Here is a 23,043-nt window from a genome sequence, read left to right on the forward strand (position 1 = left end):
CTGTGTGGGTCAGTATAAGACAGTGTGGGTCAGTAAAAGAGAGAGTCTATCAGTATAAGACAGTGTCAGTCAGTAGAAAACAGTGTAGGTCAGCATAAGACAGTGTCTGTCAGTATAATACAGTGTGTGTCAGTATAAGACAGTGTGTCTCAGTATAAGACAATGTCTGTCAGTATAAGACTGTTGGTCAGAATAAGACAGTGCCCATCAGTGTCAGACTGTGTCTGTCAGTACAAGACAGTGTGGGTCAGTATAATACATTGCCTGTCAGAATAAGACAGAGTCTGACAGGATACGATAGTGTCAGTCAGTAGAAGACAGTGTGGGTCAGTATAAGACAGTGTGCGTCAGTATAAGACAGTGTGTGTCAGTATAACACAGTGTCTGTCAGTATAAGACAGTGTCTGTCAGTATAAGACAGTTCTGTCAGTATAAGACAGTGTCTGTCAGCATAAGACAGTGTGTGTCAGTATAAGACAGTGTGTGTCAGGAGAAGACAGTGTCAGTCAGTATAAGACAGTGTGCGTCAGTATAAGACAGTGTGTGTCAGAATAAGACAGTGTGTGTCAGTATAAGACAGTGACTGTCAGTATCAGACAGCGTCTGTCAGCATAAGACAGCGTCTGTCATTATAAGGCAATGTCTGTCAGTATCAGACAGTGTCTGTCAGTAGAAGACAGTGTAGGTCAGTATAAGACAGTGTGCGTCAGTATAAGACAGTGTGTGTCAGTATAAGACAGTGTTTGTCAGTATAAGACAGTGTGCGTCAGTATAAGACAGTGTGTGTCAGTATAAGACAGTTTCTGTCAGTATAAGACTGTGTCTGTCAGTATAAGACAGTGTGCGTCAGTATAAGACAGTGTGTGTCAGTATAAGACAGTGTGTCTCAGTATAAGACAGTGTCTGTCAGTATAAGACAGTGTCTTTCAGTATCAGACGGTGTCGGTCAGTATATGACAGAGTGGGTCAGTATAAGACAGTGTGGGTCAGTGAAAAACAGTGTGGGTCAGGATAAGACAGTGTCCATCAGTATAAGACAGTGCCTGTCAGAATAAGACGGTGTTGGTCAGTATAAGACTGTTGGTCAGAATAAGACAGTCTCCATCAGTGTCAGACAGTGCCTGTCAGAATAAGACAGGGTCTGTCAGTATAAGACAGTGTCAGTCAGTAGAAGACAGTGTGGGTCAGTATAAGACAGTGTGCGTCAGTATAAGACAGTGTGTGTTAGTATAAGACAGTGTCTGTCAGTATAAGACAGTGTGCGTCAGTATAAGACAGTGTGTGTTAGTATAAGACAGTGTCTGTCAGTATAAGACAGTGTGTGTTAGTATAAGACAGTGTCTGTCAGTATAAGACAGTGTCTGTCAGTATAAGACAGTGTGTGTCAGTATAAGACAGTGTGGGTCAGTATAAGACAGTGTGTGTCAGTATAAGACAGTGTCAGTCATTTTAAGGCAGTGTCTGTCAGTATGAGACAAGGTGGGTCAGTATAAGCCAGTGTCTGTCAGTATCAGGCAGTGTCAGCCAGTACATGACGGTGTCTGTCAGTATATGACAGTGTGTGGTCAGTATAAGACAGTGTGGGTCAGTAAAAAACAGTGTGGGTCAGTATAAGACTGTCGGTCAGAATAAGACAGTGTCCATCAGTGTCAGACATTGTCTGTCAGTACAAGACAGTGTCTATCAGTATAAGACCGTGTCTGTCAGTATAAGACAGTGTGGGTCAGTATAAGACAGTGTGGGTCAGTATAAGACAGTGTGTGTCAAGAAAGACAGTGTTGGTCAGTATAACATAGTGTGTGTCAGTCTGAGACAGTGTCTGTCAGTGTAAGACATTATCTGTCAGTATAAGACAGTGTCTGACAGTATACAACAGTGTCTGTCAGTAGAAGACAGTGTGGGTCAGTATAAGACATTGTGGGTCAGTATAAGACAGTGTGGGTCAGTATCAGACAGTGTGGGTCAGTATAATACAGTGTGGGTCAGTATAAGACAGGGTGGGTCAGTAGAAGACAGTGTGTTTCAGGAAAAGACAGAGTCTGTCAGTATAAGACAGTGTCAGTCAGTATAAGACAGTGTGGGTCAGTATAAGACAGTGTCAGTCAGTACAAGACTGTGTGGGTCAGTATAAGACAGTGTGGGTCAGTAAAAGAGAGAGTCTATCAGTATAAGACAGTGTCAGTCAGTAGAAAACAGTGTAGGTCAGCATAAGACAGTGTCTGTCAGTATAATACAGTGTGTGTCAGTATAAGACAGTGTGTCTCAGTATAAGACAATGTCTGTCAGTATAAGACTGTTGGTCAGAATAAGACAGTGCCCATCAGTGTCAGACTGTGTCTGTCAGTACAAGACAGTGTGGGTCAGTATAATACATTGCCTGTCAGAATAAGACAGAGTCTGACAGGATACGATAGTGTCAGTCAGTAGAAGACAGTGTGGGTCAGTATAAGACAGTGTGCGTCAGTATAAGACAGTGTGTGTCAGTATAACACAGTGTCTGTCAGTATAAGACAGTGTCTGTCAGTATAAGACAGTTCTGTCAGTATAAGACAGTGTCTGTCAGCATAAGACAGTGTGTGTCAGTATAAGACAGTGTGTGTCAGGAGAAGACAGTGTCAGTCAGTATAAGACAGGGTGCGTCAGTATAAGACAGTGTGTGTCAGAATAAGACAGTGTGTGTCAGTATAAGACAGTGACTGTCAGTATCAGACAGCGTCTGTCAGCATAAGACAGCGTCTGTCATTATAAGGCAATGTCTGTCAGTATCAGACAGTGTCTGTCAGTAGAAGACAGCGTAGGTCAGTATAAGACAGTGTGCGTCAGTATAAGACAGTGTGTGTCAGTATAAGACAGTGTCTGTCAGTATAAGACAGTGTGCGTCAGTATAAGACAGTGTGTGTCAGTATAAGACAGTTTCTGTCAGTATAAGACTGTGTCTGTCAGTATAAGACAGTGTGCGTCAGTATAAGACAGTGTGTGTCAGTATAAGACAGTGTGTCTCAGTATAAGACAGTGTCTGTCAGTATAAGACAGTGTCAGTCAGTATAAGACAGTGTCAATCAGTATAAGACAGTGTCGGTCAGTAAAAGACAGTGTGGGTCATTATAAGGCATTGTCTGTCAGTATGAGACAATGTGGGTCAGCATAAGACAGTGTGGGTCAGCATAAGGCAGTGTGTGTCAGTATGAGACAATGTGGGTCAGCATAAGACAGTGTGTGTCAGTATAAGACAGTGTGTCTCAGTATAAGAAAGTGCCTGTCAGTATAAGACAGTGTCTTTCAGTATCAGACAGTGTCTGTCAGTATCAGGCAGTGTCAGTCAGTACATGACGGTGTCTGTCAGTATATAGAATTTACAGTGCAGAAGGAGGCCATTTGGCCCATCGGGTCTGCACCGGCTCTTGGAAAGAGCACCCTACCCAAGGTCAACACCTCCACCCTATCCCCATAACCCAGTAAACCCCACCCAACACTAAGGGCAATTTTGGACACTAAGGGCAATTTATCATGGCCAATCCACCTAACCTGCACATCTTTGGACTGTGGGAGGAAACCGGAGCACCCGGAGGAAACCCACGCACACACGGGGAGGATGTGCAGACTGCGCACAGACAGTGACCCAAGCCGGGAATCAAACCCGGGACCCTGGAGCTGTGAAGAAATTGTGCTAGCCACAATGCTACCGTGCTGCCCACATATGACAGTGTGGGTCAGTATAAGACAGTGTGGGACAGTAAAAAACAGTGTGGGTCAGTATAAGAGAGTGTCCATCAGTATAAGACAGTGCCTATCAGAATAAGAATGTGTTGGTCAGTATAATACTGTTGGTCAGAATAAGACAGTGTCCATCAGTGTCAGACTGTGTCTGTCAGTACAAGACAGTGTCCATCAGTGTCAGACTGTGTCTGTCAGTACAAGACAGTGTCTATCAGTATAAGACCGCGTCTGTCAGTATATGACAGTGTGGGTCAGTATAATACATTGCCTGTCAGAATAAGACAGAGTCTGTCAGTATAAGACAGTGTCAGTCAGTATAAGACAGTGTCAGTCAGTAGAAGACAGTGTGGGTCAGTATAAGACAGTGGGTGTCAGTATAAGACAGTGTGTGTCAGTATAAGACAGTGTGTGTCAGTATAAGACAGTGTCAGTCAGTATAAGACAGTGTGGGCCTGTATAAGACAGTGTGTGTCAGTATAAGACAGTGTGTGTCAGTATAAGACAGTGTGTGTCAGTTTAAGACAGTGTGTGTCAGTATAAGACAGTGTGTGTCAGTATAAGACAGTGTCAGTCAGTATAAGACAGTGTGGGTCTGTATAAGACAGTGTCTGTCAGTATAAGACAGTGTGTGTCAGTATAAGACAGTGTGTGTCAGTATAAGACAGTGTGTGTCAGTATAAGACAGTGTCAGTCAGTATAAGACAGTGTGGGTCTGTATAAGACAGTGTGGGTCAGTAGAAGACAGTGTGGGTCAGTATAAGACAGTGTGGGTCAGTATAAGACAGTGTGGGTCAGTATAAGACAGTGTGGGTCAGTATAAGACAGTGTGGGTCAGTATAAGGAAGAGTCTGTCAGTATAAGACAGTGTCTGTCAGTATAAAAAGTACGAAGTCTTACAACACCAGGTTAAAGTCCAACAGGTTTGTTTCGATGTCACTAGCTTTCGGAGCGCTGCTCCTGAGGAAGGAGCAGCGCTCCGAAAGCTAGTGACATCGAAACAAACCTGTTGGACTTTAACCTGGTGTTGTAAGACTTCGTACTGTGCTCACCCCAGTCCAACGCCGGCATCACCACATCAAGTATAAACAGTGTAAGACAGTGTGTGTCAGGAGAAGACAGTGTTGGTAAGTAAAAGACATTGTAGGTCAGTATAAGACAGTGTCTGTCAGTATAAGACAGTGTCTGTCAGTAGAAGACAGTGTCTGTCAGTATTAGACAGTGTGGGTCAGTATAAGACAGTGTGGGTCAGTAAAAGACAGTGTGGGTCAGTATAAGATAGTGTGGGTCAGTATTCGTAAGTGTCTGTCAGTATAAGACATGCCTGTAAGTATAAGTCAGTGTCTGTCAGTATTCGACAGTGTCTGTCAGTATTCGACAGTGTCTGTCAGTATAAGACATGCCTGTCAATATAAGTCAGTGTCTGTCAGTATAAGTCAGTGTCTTTCAGTATAAGACAGCGTCTGTCAGTATAAGGCAATGTGTGCCAGTATAAGACAGTGTGGGTCCGTATAAGACAGTGTCTGTCAGCATAACAGCATAAGACAGTGTCTGACAGTATACGACAGTATCTGTCTGTAGAAGACAGTGTGGGTCAGTATACGATAGGGTGTGTCAGTATAAGAGAGTGTCAGTCAGTAGAAGACAGTGTGTGTCAGTACAAGGCAGTGTCAGCCAGTACAAGACAGTGTCTGTCAGTATTAGAGAGTGTCAGTCAGTAAAAGACAGGGTCGGTCAGGTACTGTGTCTGTCAGTATAAGACAGTGTCTGTCCGTATCAGACAGTGTGTGTCATTATAAGACAGTGTGGGTCAGTATAAGACAGTGTCTGTCAGTATAAGACAGTGCCTGTCAGTATAAGAGAGTGTCAGTCAGTATAAGACAGTGTCGGTCAGTATAAGTCAGTGTGGGTCAGTATAAGGCAGTGTGGGTCAGTATAATACAGTGTGGGTCAGTATAAGACAGTGTCTATCAGTATAAGAGAGTGTCAGTCAGTAGAAGACTGTGTGTGTCAGTACAGGCAGTGTCAGTCAGTACAAGACAGTGTCTGTCAGTATTAGAGAGTGTCAGTCAGTAAAAGACAGTGTCGGTCAGGTAAAGACTGTGCCTGTCAGTATAAGAGAGTGTCCGTCAGTATAAGACAGTGTCGGTCAGTATAAGTCAGTGTGGGTCAGTGTCAGGCAGTGTGGGTCAGTATAAGAAAGTGCCTGTCAGTATAAGACAGTGTCTGTCAGTATCAGACAGTGTCTGTCAGTATCAGGCAGTGTCAGTCAGTACATGACGGTGTCTGTCAGTATATGACAGTGTGGGTCAGTATAAGACAGTGTGGTTCAGTAAAAAACAGTTGGGTCAGTATATGACAGTGCCTGTCAGAATAAGACAGTGTGGGTCAGTATAAGACTGTCGGTCAGAATAAGACAGTGTCCATCAGTGTCAGACAGTGTCTGTCAGTACAAGACAGTGTCTATCAGTATAAGACCGTGTCTGTCAGTATAAGACAGTGTGGGTCAGTATAATACATTGCCTGTCAGAATAAGACAGTGTCAGTCAGTAGAAGACAGTGTGGGTCAGTATAAGACAGTGTGGGTCAGTATAAGACAGTGTGTGTCAAGAAAGACAGTGTTGGTCAGTATAACATAGTGTGTGTCAGTCTGAGACAGTGTCTGTCAGTGTAAGACATTATCTGTCAGTATAAGACAGTGTCTGACAGTATGCAACAGTGTCTGTCAGTAGAAGACAGTGTGGGTCAGTATAAGACAGTGTGTGTCAGATAAGACAGTGTTGGTCAGTATAAGATAGTGTGTGTCAGTCTGAGATAGTGCCTGTCAGTGTAAGATATTATCTGTCAGTATAATAAGTATCTGTCATTATAAGACAGTGCCTGTCAGTAGAAGACAGTGTGGGTCAGTTTAAGACAGTGTGGGTCAGTATAAGATAGTTTCTGTCGGTATAAGACTGTGGCTGTCAGTACAAGACAGCGTGTTTCAGTATAAGGCAGTATGTGTCAGTATAAGATAGTGTGGGTCAGTATAAGACAGTGTCTGTCAGTTTACGACAGTGTCTGTCAGTCGAAGACAGTGTCTGTCAGTATATGTCAGTGTCTGTCAGTATAAGACAGTGACTGTCAGTATAAGATAGTGACTGTCAGTATAAGACTGTGTGTGTCAGTATAAGACAGTGTGTGTCAGTATAAGATAGTGTGGGTCAGTATTCGTAAGTGTCTGTCAGTATAAGACATGCCTGTAAGTATAAGTCAGTGTCTGTCAGTATTCGACAGTGTCTGTCAGTATTCAACAGTGTCTGTCAGTATAAGACATGCCTGTCAATATAAGTCAGTGTCTGTCAGTATAAGTCAGTGTCTTTCAGTATAAGACAGCGTCTGTCAGTATAAGGCAATGTGTGCCAGTATAAGACAGTGTGGGTCCGTATAAGACAGTGTCTGTCAGCATAACAGCATAAGACAGTGTCTGACAGTATACGACAGTATCTGTCTGTAGAAGACAGTGTGGGTCAGTATAAGACAGTGTGTGTCTGTATAAGACAGTGTGGGTCAGTATACGATAGTGTGTGTCAGTATAAGAGAGTGTCAGTCAGTAGAAGACAGTGTGTGTCAGTACAAGGCAGTGTCAGTCAGTACAAGACAGTGTCTGTCAGTATTAGAGAGTGTCAGTCAGTAAAAGACTGTGTCGGTCAGGTAAAGACTGTGTCTGTCAGTATAAGACAGTGTCTGTCCGTATCAGACAGTGTGTGTCATTATAAGACAGTGTGGGTCAGTATAAGACAGTGTCTGTCAGTATAAGACAGTGCCTGTCAGTATAAGAGAGTGTCAGTCAGTATAAGACAGTGTCGGTCAGTATAAGTCAGTGTGGGTCAGTATAAGGCAGTGTGGGTCAGTATAATACAGTGTGGGTCAGTATAAGACAGTGTGGGTCAGTATAAGACAGTGTCTATCAGTATAAGAGAGTGTCAGTCAGTAGAAGACAGTGTGTGTCAGTACAGGCAGTGTCAGTCAGTACAAGACAGTGTCTGTCAGTATTAGAGAGTGTCAGTCAGTAAAAGACAGTGTCGGTCAGGTAAAGACTGTGTCTGTCAGTATAAGACAGTGCCTGTCAGTATAAGAGAGTGTCCGTCAGTATAAGACAGTGTCGGTCCATATAAGACAGTGTCTGTCAGTATCAGACAGTGTCTGTCAGTATCAGGCAGTGTCAGTCAGTACATGACGGTGTCTGTCAGTATATGACAGTGTGGGTCAGTATAAGACAGTGTGGTTCAGTAAAAAACAGTTGGGTCAGTATATGACAGTGCCTGTCAGAATAAGACAGTGTGGGTCAGTATAAGACATTCGGTCAGAATAAGACAGTGTCCATCAGTGTCAGACAGTGTCTGTCAGTACAAGACAGTGTGGATCAGTATAATACATTGCCTGTCAGAATAAGACAGTGTCAGTCAGTAGAAGACAGTGTGGGTCAGTATAAGACAGTGTGGGTCAGTATAAGACAGTGTGTGTCAAGAAAGACAGTGTTGGTCAGTATAAGATAGTGTGTGTCAGTCTGAGACAGTGCCTGTCAGTGTAAGACATTATCTGTCAGTATAATAAGTATCTGTCATTATAAGACAGTGCCTGTCAGTAGAAGACAGTGTGGGTCAGTTTAAGACAGTGTGGGTCAGTATAAGATAGTTTCTGTAGGTATAAGACTGTGGCTGTCAGTACAAGACAGCGTGTTTCAGTATAAGGCAGTATGTGTCAGTATAAGATAGTGTGGGTCAGTATTCGAAAGTGTCTGTCAGTATAAGACATGCCTGTCAGTATAAGTCATTGTGGGTCAGTATAAGACAGTGTCTTTCAGTATAAGTCAGTGTCTGTCAGTATAAGTCAGTGTGGGTCAGTATAAGACAGTGTCTTTCAGTATAAGACAGCGTGTGTCAGTATAAGGCAATGTGTGCCAGTATAAGAGAGTCTCTGTCAGTAGAAGACAGTGTGGGTCAGTATAAGACAGTGTGGTCAGTATAAGTCAGTGTGGGTCGGTATAAGACAGTGTGTGTCAGTATAAGACAGTGTCTGACAGTATAAGGCAATGTGTGCCAGTATAAGACAGTCTCTGTCAGTAGAAGACAGTGTGGGTCAGTAGAAGACAGTGTGGGTCAGTATAAGACAGTGTGTGTCAGTATAAGACAGTGTCTGACAGTATAAGGCAATGTGTGCCAGTATAAGACAGTCTCTGTCAGTAAAAGACAGTGTGTGTCAGTATAAGACAGTGTGTGTCAGTATAAGACAGTGTCTGACAGTATACGACAGTGTCTGTCAGTATAAGATTGTGTGTGTCAGTATAAGACTGTGGCTGTCAGTATAAGACAACGTGTTTCAGTATAAGGCAATGTGTGTCAGTATAAGATTGTGTGGGTCAGTATAACACAGTGTCAGTATAAGACAGTATGTGTCAGTATAAGACAGTGTCTGTCGGTATAAGACAGTGTCTGTCAGTATAAGACATGCCTGTCAGCATAAGACAGTGTCTGTCAGTATAATACAGTGTGTGTCAGTATAAGACAGTGTCTGTCAGTATAACACAGTGTCTGTCAGTATATGTCAGTGTCTGTCAGTATAAGACAGTGTGTGTCAGTATAAGATAGTGTGTGTCAGTATAAGACAGTGTGTGTCAGTATAAGACAGTGTCGGTCAGTATAAGTCAGTGTGGGTCAGTATAAGGCAGCGTGGGTCAGTATAATACAGTGTGGGTCAGTATAAGACAGTGTCTATCAGTATAAGAGAGTGTCAGTCAGTAGAAGACAGTGTGTGTCAGTACAGGCAGTGTCAGTCAGTACAAGACAGTGTCTGTCAGTATTAGAGAGTGTCAGTCAGTAAAAGACAGTGTCGGTCAGGTAAAGACTGTGCCTGTCAGTATAAGAGAGTGTCCGTCAGTATAAGACAGTGTCCGTCAGTATAAGTCAGTGTGGGTCAGTATCAGGCAGTGTGGGTCAGTATAAGAAAGTGCCTGTCAGTATAAGACAGTGTCTGTCAGTATCAGACAGTGTCTGTCAGTATCAGGCAGTGTCAGTCAGTACATGACGGCGTCTGTCAGTATATGACAGTGTGGGTCAGTTTAAGACAGTGTGGTTCAGTAAAAAACAGTTGGGTCAGTATATGACAGTGCCTGTCAGAATAAGACAGTGTGGGTCAGTATAAGACTGTCGGTCAGAATAAGACAGTGTCCATCAGTGTCAGACAGTGTCTGTCAGTACAAGACAGTGTCTATCAGTATAAGACCGTGTCTGTCAGTATAAGACAGTGTGGGTCAGTATAATACATTGCCTGTCAGAATAAGACATTGTCAGTCAGTAGAAGACAGTGTGGGTCAGTATAAGACAGTGTGGGTCAGTATAAGACAGTGTGTGTCAAGAAAGACAGTGTTGGTCAGTATAACATAGTGTGTGTCAGTCTGAGACAGTGTCTGTCAGTGTAAGACATTATCTGTCAGTATAAGACAGTGTCTGACAGTATACAACAGTGTCTGTCAGTAGAAGACAGTGTGGGTCAGTATAAGACAGTGTGTGTCAGATAAGACAGTGTTGGTCAGTATAAGATAGTGTGTGTCAGTCTGAGATAGTGCCTGTCAGTGTAAGATATTATCTGTCAGTATAATAAGTATCTGTCATTATAAGACAGTGCCTGTCAGTAGAAGACAGTGTGGGTCAGTTTAAGACAGTGTGGGTCAGTATAAGATAGTTTCTGTCGGTATAAGACTGTGGCTGTCAGTACAAGACAGCGTGTTTCAGTATAAGGCAGTATGTGTCAGTATAAGATAGTGTGGGTCAGTATAAGACAGTGTCTGTCAGTTTACGACAGTGTCTGTCAGTCGAAGACAGTGTCTGTCAGTATATGTCGATGTCTGTCAGTATAAGACAGTGACTGTCAGTATAAGATAGTGACTGTCAGTATAAGACTGTGTGTGTCAGTATAAGACAGTGTGTGTCAGTATAAGATAGTGTGGGTCAGTATTCGTAAGTGTCTGTCAGTATAAGACATGCCTGTAAGTATAAGTCAGTGTCTGTCAGTATTCGACAGTGTCTGTCAGTATACAACAGTGTCTGTCAGTATAAGACATGCCTGTCAATATAAGTCAGTGTCTGTCAGTATAAGTCAGTGTCTTTCAGTATAAGACAGCGTCTGTCAGTATAAGGCAATGTGTGCCAGTATAAGACAGTGTGGGTCCGTATAAGACAGTGTCTGTCAGCATAACAGCATAAGACAGTGTCTGACAGTATACGACAGTATCTGTCTGTAGAAGACAGTGTGGGTCAGTATAAGACAGTGTGTGTCTGTATAAGACAGTGTGGGTCAGTATACGATAGTGTGTGTCAGTATAAGAGAGTGTCAGTCAGTAGAAGACAGTGTGTGTCAGTACAAGGCAGTGTCAGTCAGTACAAGACAGTGTCTGTCAGTATTAGAGAGTGTCAGTCAGTAAAAGACAGTGTCGGTCAGGTAAAGACTGTGTCTGTCAGTATAAGACAGTGTCTGTCCGTATCAGACAGTGTGTGTCATTATAAGACAGTGTGGGTCAGTATAAGACAGTGTCTGTCAGTATAAGACAGTGCCTGTCAGTATAAGAGAGTGTCAGTCAGTATAAGACAGTGTCGGTCAGTATAAGTCAGTGTGGGTCAGTATAAGGCAGTGTGGGTCAGTATAATACAGTGTGGGTCAGTATAAGACAGTGTGGGTCAGTATAAGACAGTGTCTATCAGTATAAGAGAGTGTCAGTCAGTAGAAGACAGTGTGTGTCAGTACAGGCAGTGTCAGTCAGTACAAGACAGTGTCTGTCAGTATTAGAGAGTGTCAGTCAGTAAAAGACAGTGTCGGTCAGGTAAAGACTGTGTCTGTCAGTATAAGACAGTGCCTGTCAGTATAAGAGAGTGTCCGTCAGTATAAGACAGTGTCGGTCCATATAAGACAGTGTCTGTCAGTATCAGACAGTGTCTGTCAGTATCAGGCAGTGTCAGTCAGTACATGACGGTGTCTGTCAGTATATGACAGTGTGGGTCAGTATAAGACAGTGTGGTTCAGTAAAAAACAGTTGGGTCAGTATATGACAGTGCCTGTCAGAATAAGACAGTGTGGGTCAGTATAAGACAGTCGGTCAGAATAAGACAGTGTCCATCAGTGTCAGACAGTGTCTGTCAGTACAAGACAGTGTGGATCAGTATAATACATTGCCTGTCAGAATAAGACAGTGTCAGTCAGTAGAAGACAGTGTGGGTCAGTATAAGACAGTGTGGGTCAGTATAAGACAGTGTGTGTCAAGAAAGACAGTGTGGGTCAGTATAAGACAGTGTGGTCAGTATAAGTCAGTGTGGGTCGGTATAAGACAGTGTGTGTCAGTATAAGACAGTGTCTGACAGTATAAGGCAATGTGTGCCAGTATAAGACAGTCTCTGTCAGTAGAAGACAGTGTGGGTCAGTAGAAGACAGTGTGGGTCAGTATAAGACAGTGTGTGTCAGTATAAGACAGTGTGTGTCAGTATAAGACAGTGTCTGACAGTATACGACAGTGTCTGTCAGTATAAGATTGTGTGTGTCAGTATAAGACTGTGGCTGTCAGTATAAGACAACGTGTTTCAGTATAAGGCAATGTGTGTCAGTATAAGATTGTGTGGGTCAGTATAACACAGTGTCAGTATAAGACAGTATGTGTCAGTATAAGACAGTGTCTGTCGGTATAAGACAGTGTCTGTCAGTATAAGACATGCCTGTCAGCATAAGACAGTGTCTGTCAGTATAATACAGTGTGTGTCAGTATAAGACAGTGTCTGTCAGTATAACACAGTGTCTGTCAGTATATGTCAGTGTCTGTCAGTATAAGACAGTGTGTGTCAGTATAAGATAGTGTGGGTCAGTATAAGACTGTGTCTGTCAGTATAAGACATTATATGTCAGTATAAGACAGTGTCTGTCAGTATTCGGAAGTGTCTGTCAGTATAAGACATGCCTGTAAGTATAAGTCAGTGTCTGTCAGTATTCGACAGTGTCTGTCAGTATTCGACAGTGTCTGTCAGTATAAGACATGCCTGTCAATATAAGTCAGTGTCTGTCAGTATAAGTCAGTGTCTGTCAGTATAAGACAGTGTCTTTCAGTATAAGACAGGGTCTGTCAGTATAAGGCAATGTGTGCCAGTATAAGACAGTGTGGGTCAGTATAAGACAGTGTCTGTCAGCATAACAGCATAAGACAGTGTCTGACAGTATACGACAGTATCTGTCAGTAGAAAACAGTGTGGGTCAGTATAAGACAGTGTCTGTCAGTATAAGGCAGTATCTGTCAGTATAAGAAAGGGACTGTCAGTATAATACAGTGTCTGTCAGTATAATACATTGTCTGACAGTATACGACAGTGTCTGTCAGTAGAAGACAGTGTGGGTCAGTATAAGACAGTGTCTGTCAGTATAAGACAGTGTGTGTCAGATAAGACAGTGTTGGTCAGTATAAGATAGTGTGTGTCAGTCTGAGACAGTGCCTGTCAGTGTGAGACATTATCTGCCAGTATAATAAGTATCTATCATTATAAGACAGTGCCTGTCAGTAGAAGACAGTGTGGGTCAGTTTAAGACAGTGTGGGTCAGTTTAAGACAGTGTGGGTCAGTATAAGATAGTTTCTGTCGGTATAAGACTGTGGCTGTCAGTACAAGACAGCGTGTTTCAGTATAAGGCAGTATGTGTCAGTATAAGATAGTGTGGGTCAGTATTCGAAAGTGTCTGTCAGTATAAGACATGTCTGTCAGAATAAGTCAATGTCTGTCAGTATAAGTCAGTGTCTGTCAGTATAAGTCAGTGTGGGTCAGTATAAGACAGTGTCTTTCAGTATAAGACAGCGTGTGTCAGTATAAGGCAACGTGTGCAATTATAAGACAGTCTCTGTCAGTAGAAGACAGTATGGGTCAGAATAAGACAGTGTGTGTCAGTATAAGACAGTGTCTGACAGTATACGACAGTGTGAGTCAGTATAAGACAGTGTGTGTCAGTATAAGACAGTGTCTGACAGTATACAACAGTGTCTGTCAGTATAAGACAGTGTGGGTCAGTATAAGATTGTGTGTGTCAGTATAAGACTGTGGCTGTCAGTATAAGACAATGTGTTTCAGTATAAGGCAATGTGTGTCAGAATAAGATTGTGTGGGTCAGTATAACACAGTGTCAGTATAAGACAGTATGTGTCAGTATAAGACAGTGTCTGTCGGTATAAGACAGTGTCTGTCAGTATAAGACATGCCTGTCAGCATAAGACAGTGTCTGTCAGTATAATACAGTGTGTGTCAGTATAAGACAGTGTCTGTCAGTATAACACAGTGTCTGTCAGTATATGTCAGTGTCTGTCAGTATAAGACAGTGACTGTCAGTATAAGATAGTGACTGTCAGTATAAGACAGCTTCTGTCAGTATAAGACAGTATGTGTCAGTATAAGATAGTGTGGGTCAGTATAAGACAGTGTCTGTCAGTATTCGGAAGTGTCTGTCAGTATAAGACATGCCTGTAAGTATAAGTCAGTGTCTGTCAGTATTCGACAGTGTCTGTCAGTATTCGACAGTGTCTGTCAGTATAAGACATGCCTGTCAATATAAGTCAGTGTCTGTCAGTATAAGTCAGTGTCTGTCAGTATAAGACAGTGTCTTTCAGTATAAGACAGCGTCTGTCAGTATAAGGCAATGTGTGCCAGTATAAGACAGTGTGGGTCAGTATAAGACAGTGTCTGTCAGCATAACAGCATAAGACAGTGTCTGACAGTATACGACAGTATCTGTCAGTAGAAAACAGTATGGGTCAGTATAAGACAGTGTGTGTCAGTATAATACAGTGTGTGTCAGTATAAGACAGTGTGGGTCAGTATAAGGCAGTGTCTGTCAGTATAAGACAGTGTCTGTCAGTATAATGCAGTGTGGGTCAGTATAAGACAGTGTGGGTCAGTATAAGACAGTGTCTGTCAGTATCATACAGTGTGGTTCAGTATCAGACACTGTCAGTATAAGACAGCGTCTGTCATGAGAAGGCAATATGTGCCAGTATAAGACAGTGTCTGTCAGTATAATGCAGTGTGGGTCAGTATAAGACAGTGTGGGTCAGTATAAGACAGTGTCCATCAGTGTCAGACAGTGTCTGTCAGTACAAGACAGTGTCTATCAGTATTAGACCATGTCTGTCAGTATAAGACAGTGTGGGTCAGTATAATACATTGCCTGTCAGAATAAGACAGAGTCTGTCAGTATAAGACAGTGTCAGTCAGTAGAAGACAGTGTGGGTCAGTATAAGACAGTGTGGGTCAGTATAAGACAGTGTGTGTCAGTATAAGACAGTGTGGGTCAGGATAAGATAGTGTGTGTCGGTATAAGACTGTGGCTGTCAGTACAAGACAGCGTGTTTCAGTATAAGGCAGTATGTGTCAGTATAAGATAGTGTGGGTCAGTATAAGACAGTGTCTGTCAGTATAAGACATTATGTGTCAGTATAAGGCAGTGTCTTTCAGTATAAGACAGCGTCTGTCAGAATAAGGCAACGTGTGCCAGTATAAGACAGTGACTGTCAGTATAAGATAGTGACTGTCAGTATAAGACAGTGTGTGTCAGTATAAGACAGTGTGTGTCAGTATAAGATAGTGTGGGTCAGTATAAGACAGTGTCTGTCAGTATAAGACATTATGTGTCAGTATAAGACAGTATCTGTCAGTATTCGGAAGTGTCTGTCAGTATAAGACATGCCTGTAAGTATAAGTCAGTGTCTGTCAGTATTCGACAGTGTCTGTCAGTATTCGACAGTGTCTGTCAGTATAAGACATGCCTGACAATATAAGTCAGTGTCTGTCAGTATAAGTCAGTGTCTGCCAGTATAAGACAGTGTCTTTCAGTATAAGACAGCGTCTGTCAGTATCAGGCAATGTGTGCAAGTATAAGACAGTGTGGGTCAGTATAAGACAGTGTCTGCCAGCATAACAGCGTAAGACAGTGTCTGACAGTATACGACAGTGTCTGTCTGTAGAAGATAGTGTGGATCAGTATAAGACAGTGTGTGTCTGTATAAAACAGTGTGGGTCAGTATAAGATAGTGTGTGTCAGTATAATACAGTGTCTGTCAGTAGAAGACAGTGTGGGTCAGTATAAGACAGTGTGTGTCAGTATAAGACAGTGTGGGTCATTATAAGACAGTGTGTGTCAGTATAAGACAGTGTGTGTCAGTATAAGGCAGTGTCTGTCAGTATAAGACAGTATGTGTCAGTATAAGACAGTACCTGTCAGTATAAGACATGCCTGTCAGCATAAGACAGTGTCTGTCAGTATAATACAGTGTGTGTCAGTATAAGACAGTGTGTGCCAGTATAAGTCAGTGCCTGTCAGTAGAAGGCAGTGTCTTTCAGTATAAGACAGTGTCTGTCAGTTTAAGGCAGTGTCTGTCAATATAAGGCAGTGTCTGACAGTATAAGACAGTGTCTGTCAGTATAATACAATGTGGGTCAGTGTAAGACAGTGAGGGTCAGTATAATACAGTGTAGGTTAGGATAAGACAGTGTGGGTCAATATAAAGCAGTGTGTGTCAGGATAAGACAGTGTCTGTCAGTATAAGACAGTGTCTGTCAGTGAAAGACAGTGTCTGTCAGTATAAGACAGTGCTGGTCAGTATAAGACAGTGTGTGTCAGTATAAGACAGTGCGTGTCAGTATCAGACAGTGTCTGTCAGTATAAGACAGTGTGGGTCAGTATAAGACAGTGTCCATCAGTGTCAGACAGTGTCTGTCAGTACAAGACAGTGTCTATCAGTATTAGACCATGTCTGTCAGTATAAGACAGTGTGGGTCAGTATAATACATTGCCTGTCAGAATAAGACAGAGTCTGTCAGTATAAGACAGTGTCAGTCAGTAGAAGACAGTGTGGGTCAGTATAAGACAGTGTGGGTCAGTATAAGACAGTGTGTGTCAGTATAAGACAGTGTGGGTCAGGATAAGATAGTGTGTGTCGGTATAAGACTGTGGCTGTCAGTACAAGACAGCGTGTTTCAGTATAAGGCAGTATGTGTCAGTATAAGATAGTGTGGGTCAGTATAAGACAGTGTCTGTCAGTATAAGACATTATGTGTCAGTATAAGGCAGTGTCTTTCAGTATAAGACAGCGTCTGTCAGAATAAGGCAACGTGTGCCAGTATAAGACAGTGACTGTCAGTATAAGATAGTGACTGTCAGTATAAGACAGTGTGTGTCAGTATAAGACAGTGTGTGTCAGTATAAGATAGTGTGGGTCAGTATAAGACAGTGTCTGTCAGTATAAGACATTATGTGTCAGTATAAGACAGTATCTGTCAGTATTCGGAAGTGTCTGTCAGTATAAGACATGCCTGTAAGTATAAGTCAGTGTCTGTCAGTATTCGACAGTGTCTGTCAGTATTCGACAGTGTCTGTCAGTATAAGACATGCCTGACAATATAAGTCAGTGTCTGTCAGTATAAGTCAGTGTCTGCCAGTATAAGACAGTGTCTTTCAGTATAAGACAGCGTCTGTCAGTATCAGGCAATGTGTGCAAGTATAAGACAGTGTGGGTCAGTATAAGACAGTGTCTGCCAGCATAACAGCGTAAGACAGTGTCTGACAGTATACGACAGTGTCTGTCTGTAGAAGATAGTGTGGATCAGTATAAGACAGTGTGTGTCTGTATAAAACAGTGTGGGTCAGTATAAGATAGTGTGTGTCAGTATAATACAGTGTCTGTCAGTAGAAGACAGTGTGGGTCAGTATAAGACAGTGTGCGTCAGTATAAGACAGTGTGGGTCATTATAAGACAGTGTGTGTCAGTATAAGACAGTGTGTGTCAGTATAAGGCAGTGTCTGTCAGTATAAGACAGTATGTGTCAGTATAAGACAGTACCTGTCAGTATAAGACATGCCTGTCAGCATAAGACAGTGTCTGTCAGTATAATACAGTGTGTGTCAGTATAAGACAGTGTGTGCCAGTATAAGTCAGTGCCTGTCAGTAGAAGGCAGTGTCTTTCAGTATAAGACAGTGTCTGTCAGTTTAAGGCAGTGTCTGTCAATATAAGGCAGTGTCTGACAGTATAAGACAGTGTCTGTCAGTATAATACAATGTGGGTCAGTGTAAGACAGTGAGGGTCAGTATAATACAGTGTAGGTTAGGATAAGACAGTGTGGGTCAATATAAAGCAGTGTGTGTCAGGATAAGACAGTGTCTGTCAGCATAAGACAGTGTCTGTCAGTGAAAGACAGTGTCTGTCAGTATAAGACAGTGCTGGTCAGTATAAGACAGTGTGTGTCAGTATAAGACAGTGCGTGTCAGTATCAGACAGTGTCTGTCAGTATAAGACAGTGTGGGTCAGTATAAGACAGTGTCTGTCAGTATAAGACAGTGTCTGTCAGTTTAAGGCAGTGTCTGTCAGTATAAGACAGTGTCTGTCAGTATAATACAATGTGGGTCAGTGTAAGACAGTGAGGGTCAGTATAATACAGTGTAGGTTAGGATAAGACAGTGTGGGTCAGTATAAGACAGTGTCTGTCAGTATAAGACAGTGTGTGTCAGTATAAGACAGTGCGGGTCAGTATAAGACAGTGTGGGTCAGTATAAGACAGTGTGGGTCAGTATAAGACAGTGTCTGTCAGTATAAGGCAATGTGTGCCAGTATAAGACAGTGCCTGTCAGTATAAGGCAGTGTCTGTCAGTATCAGACAGTGTGGGTCAGTATCAGACAGTGTGGGTCAGTTCAAGACAGTGTGGGTCAGTATAAGACAGTGTGTGCCAGCATAAGGCGTGTCTGTCAGTATAAGACAGTGCCTGTCAGTATAAGGCAGTGTCTGTCAGTATCAGACAGTGTGGGTCAGTATACGACAGTGTCTGTCAGTATAAGGCAGTGTTTGTCAGTATAAGACAGTGTGGGTCAGGATAATACAGTGTGGGTCAGTATAATACAGTGTGGGTCAGGATAAGACAGTGTCTGTCAGTATAAGTGTCATGGGAGTGCCCCTTTAAGAAATGTTTTTCTCTTATCACATGGCTTCAGTGCTGTCATTGTGTGGGTGAAGCTGGGCTGTGGCTCTGAGTTTTACTTTCGTTTTGACATTCGATTATTTTTGAACTGCACCGATTGAAACAAGCATTTATCTATCTTCATTTTACAAGCTGATTCCAGACTACTTGGTAACTTAAGAGAAATAATTGCTTTCTGGAAGGAATTTTAACCTGCTGTTTGAAAAGGGGAACAGAGTCGCAATCACAAGTCTTAAACCAGTGAGGGTGCCGTGTGAAGGCCACACATTTGAAAAGGGGTTTCTGGTATTACTTGTGTGTTTTTATTGAATTGGAACAGTAAAAGGGGGATTCATTAAGTGTTATACATAGATTACTGTAGGTATGTGGGATCTTTATGTTTGTAGTTGATAAAAGTTCTTACTGTGTGTATTGATACAAATGTTAATTAAATTTGGAAATAAAGCTTGTTTTATGATTAATAGCGCCTAAGAACTCTGTTGGATCACAGCTGAAATGCAGGCCCTTGTGCTCATTGTAACCAAAATCAATAAACAGTTGTAGGTCAGGTGAACTCCATGATATACTTTGGAGCTTTCTAAACCCTGGCCCATAACAAATTGTGGGCTCGTGGGTTAAAAGTCTATCTTTCATGATTGGGTTGGCTCAGTGAACTTAAAGACACCGAGGGGTGAGCGTATTTGTGTTTCCTTTTCAACTGTTGTATTCCAGTTTAAATAGGGAGTGTGTTGTGGACAATGGCTCTTTCAGAGGCTCAGAAAGTTTTGGGAGTGGAGACGGTCACACGCAGCACCTTACAAACAGAGACTAAAAAAAGGTTTTCAGATGTGGCAACAACATTGCATTTAACATTGCCATACAAAATATAAAAAGAAGAGGTGGTTGCAGCGGTAGCTGAGCAGTTAAAATTGCCTGAGACACAGTCAGAATCATTGGAAATGACAAGAATTATATTACAAATCAAGCAGCTTGAACGTGAAAAAGAATTAAAACAGCTTGAATACGAAATGAGGGAAAAGGAAAGAATAGCCCGAGCAGAACAAAAAGAAAGTGAAAGGGAGGTACAGATCATGGAAAAAGAAATGGAGAGAGAAGAAAGGGAAAAAGAACGAGTCGCCCTCGCAGAACAAAACATGAGGGAAAGGGAGGTGCAGATCATGGAAAAAGAAAAAGAGAGAGAGGAAAAAGAAACTGGTCAAGAAACGTGAAAGTCAATTAAAATTGGCAGAGGTAAAGAGAAGTGTATAGTCTGAGGTTAATGATGAGGATAGTGAGAAAGAGCGTTGTAGTCGAAGGCTTGGTGGGGATCTATTTAAACAGGTCCAATCATTGTCAAGGTTTGATGAGAAGGATATAGAAGTCTTTTTCATTTCATTTGAGAAGGTGGCTAAACAAATTAAATGGCCAGAGGACATGTGGGCATTACTGATTCAAACAAAGTTGGTAGGTCGAGCAAGTGAAGTGTTTGCATCACTATCTGAGGACAAATCTGGGAAGTATGAGGAGGTGAATAAATTCCATCTAAGCTGCATATGAACTAGTGCCTGAAGCCTACAAACAAAGGTTTAGAAATTTAAGGAAAGAACCTGGTCAAACATACATGGAGTTTGAAAGGAGCAGAGTAATTTCATAGAATTTACAGTGCAGAAGGAGGCCATTCGGCCCATCGAGTCTGCATCGGCTCTTGGAAAGAGCACCCTACCGAGGCCCACACCACCCTAACCCCATAACCCAGTAACCCCACTCAACCAACCCTAAGGCCAATTTTGGACACTAAGGGGTTTGTTAAAGTGGAAAAGGAAAGTCCAAGTGAAGCGAAGGAGGTATAAAAGATTGTACAGCCTGATCAAGAGGTGATTGATAAGAAGGTGCCAGATCTCTTTAAAGAATTTACTTTTGTGGGTAAATGTTTCTCATGTGTATCAGGAGGAGCAGGTAAAGAAGTCACAACTTTAAGAGATACGGAGCTAGTCAATCTTTAATGGTAAGAACATAAGAACTAGGAGCAGGAGTAGGCCATCTGGCCCCTCGAGCCTGCTCCACCATTCAATGAGATCATGGCTGATCTTTTGTGGACTCAGCTCCAGTTTCCGGCCCGAACACCATTCCTTTATTCTTCAAAAAACTATCTATCTTTATCTTGAAAACATTTAATGAAGGAGCCTTCAAAGAGAAAATTCTGGAAAATCTCAGCAGGTCTGGCACCATCTGTAGGGAGAGAAAAGAGCGAACGTTTCGAGTCCAGATGACCCTCTGTCAAAGCTTTTTCTCTTTGGTTTCAGATTCCAGCATCTGCAGTAATTTGCTCAGGTGAATGAAGAGGTTGGTTCCAGAAACGTTTTTATAGACAATGTCAAAGATGCAAGACAATGCTTTGAATGCGAGCATTTGCAGGTAATTTGCAGACTTCACAGATCCAGAGATAGGGGTAACCTATTTGTTTAAAAAAAAACGTACATTTACTGTCAATATTTCTCAGTCAGGTTAGCCTGACTTTCGTCATTGGTTAGATTTTAGAGTCTGTTATTAAAGATGAGATCGCAAAACACTTGGAAGTGCATAGTAAAATAGGACTGAGTCAGCACGGCTTTGTCAAAAGGAGGTCATGGCTGACAAATCGGTAAAGAGTTCTTTGAGGATTGAACAAGGAAGTTAGACAAAGGAGAACCAGTGGACGTGATTTATTTAGATTTCCAGAAGGCCTTTGACAAGGTGCCACATAGAAGACTGTTAAATAAGTTAAGAGCCCATGGTGTTAAGGGTAAGATGCTGGCATGGATAGAAGATTGGCTGACTGGCAGAAGGCAGAGAATGGGGATAAAGGGGTCTTTTTCAGGATGGCAGTCGGTGACTAGTGGTGTGCCTCAGGGGTCTGTCCTGGGACCACAACTTTTCACAATATACATTAATGATCTGGAAGAAGGAACTGAAGGCACTGTTGCTCAGTTTGCAGGTGATATAAAGATCTGTAGAGCGGCAGGTAGTATTGGGGAAGCAAGGGGGCTGCAAAAGGATTTAGACAGGCTAGGAGAGTGGGCAGTGAAGTGGCAGATGAAATACAATGTGGAAAAGTGTGAGGTTATGCACTTTGGAAGGAGGAATTTAGGCATAGACTATTTTCTAAATGGAGAAACGCTTCGGAAATCAGAAGCACAAAGGGACTTGGGAGTCCTTGTTCATGATTCTCTTAAGGTTAATGTGCAGGTTTAGTTGACAGTTAAGAAGGCAAATGCAATGTTAGCATTCATGTTGAAAGGGCTAGAATAGAAGACCAGGGATGTACTTGGAGTATTGTGAGCAGGATGTGCTGGCTTTGGAAAGGGTCCAGAGGAGGTTCACAAGAATGATCCCTGGAATGAAGAGCTTGTCGTATGAGGAACGGTTGAGGACTCTGGGTCTGTACTCGTTGGAGTTGTGGTGGGATCTTATTGAAACTTACAGGATACTGCAAGGCCTGGATAGACTGGACGTGGAGAGGGTGTTTCCACTTGTAGAAAAAACTAGAAGCAGAGGACACAATCTCAGACTAAAGGGACGATTCTTTAAAACAAGGTTTGAGGAGGAATTTCTTCAGCCAGAGGGTGGTGAGTCTGTGGAACTCTTTGCCATAGAAGGCTGTGGAGGCCAAATCACTGAGTGTCTTCAAGACAGAGATAGATAGGTTTTTGATCAATAAGGGGATCAGGGGTTATGGGGAGAAGGCAGGTGAATGGGGATGAGAAAAATATCAGCCATGATTGAATGGCGGAGCAGACACGATGGGCCAAGTGGCCTAATTCTGCTCATATGTCTTATGGTCTTATGGTCTTGAGGTGGGGATTTGCATCTGTGGGGTGATGTCCCTTTAGTCAGGAGGTACCTGTGCGGTGGGCAGGAAAGGGGGGGGGGTCCTTTTAGTCAGCTGAACTCTGTGGGGGGTTTCTTTAGTCCTGGGGTATCCCATTAGTTAAGGGATATCTGGAGGGGGTGAGACCCTATTGCAGGGGTCCCTGTGCAGGATCTCCCTACTACAGGGACCCCGTGCAGGATCCCCCGATGACAAGGGTCCCTGTGCAGGATCTCCCTATGACAGGGACCCCGCGCAGGATTCCCCAATTACAAGGGTCCCAGTGCAGAATCTCCCTATTACTTGGTCCCAGCGCAGGATTCCCCTATTACAAGGTTCCCAGTGCGGAATCTCCCTAATACAGGGTCCCAGCGCAGGATTCCCCTTTTACAAGGTTCCCAGTGCGGAATCTCCCTATTGCAGGGGTCCCAGTGCGGAATCTCCCTATTGTAGGGGTCCGTGTGTGGGATCCCCGTATTG

The sequence above is a fragment of the Scyliorhinus torazame genome, chromosome 3 (assembly GCF_047496885.1).
Source record: "Scyliorhinus torazame isolate Kashiwa2021f chromosome 3, sScyTor2.1, whole genome shotgun sequence".
In the NCBI taxonomy this organism is placed as follows: Eukaryota; Metazoa; Chordata; class Chondrichthyes; order Carcharhiniformes; family Scyliorhinidae; genus Scyliorhinus; species Scyliorhinus torazame.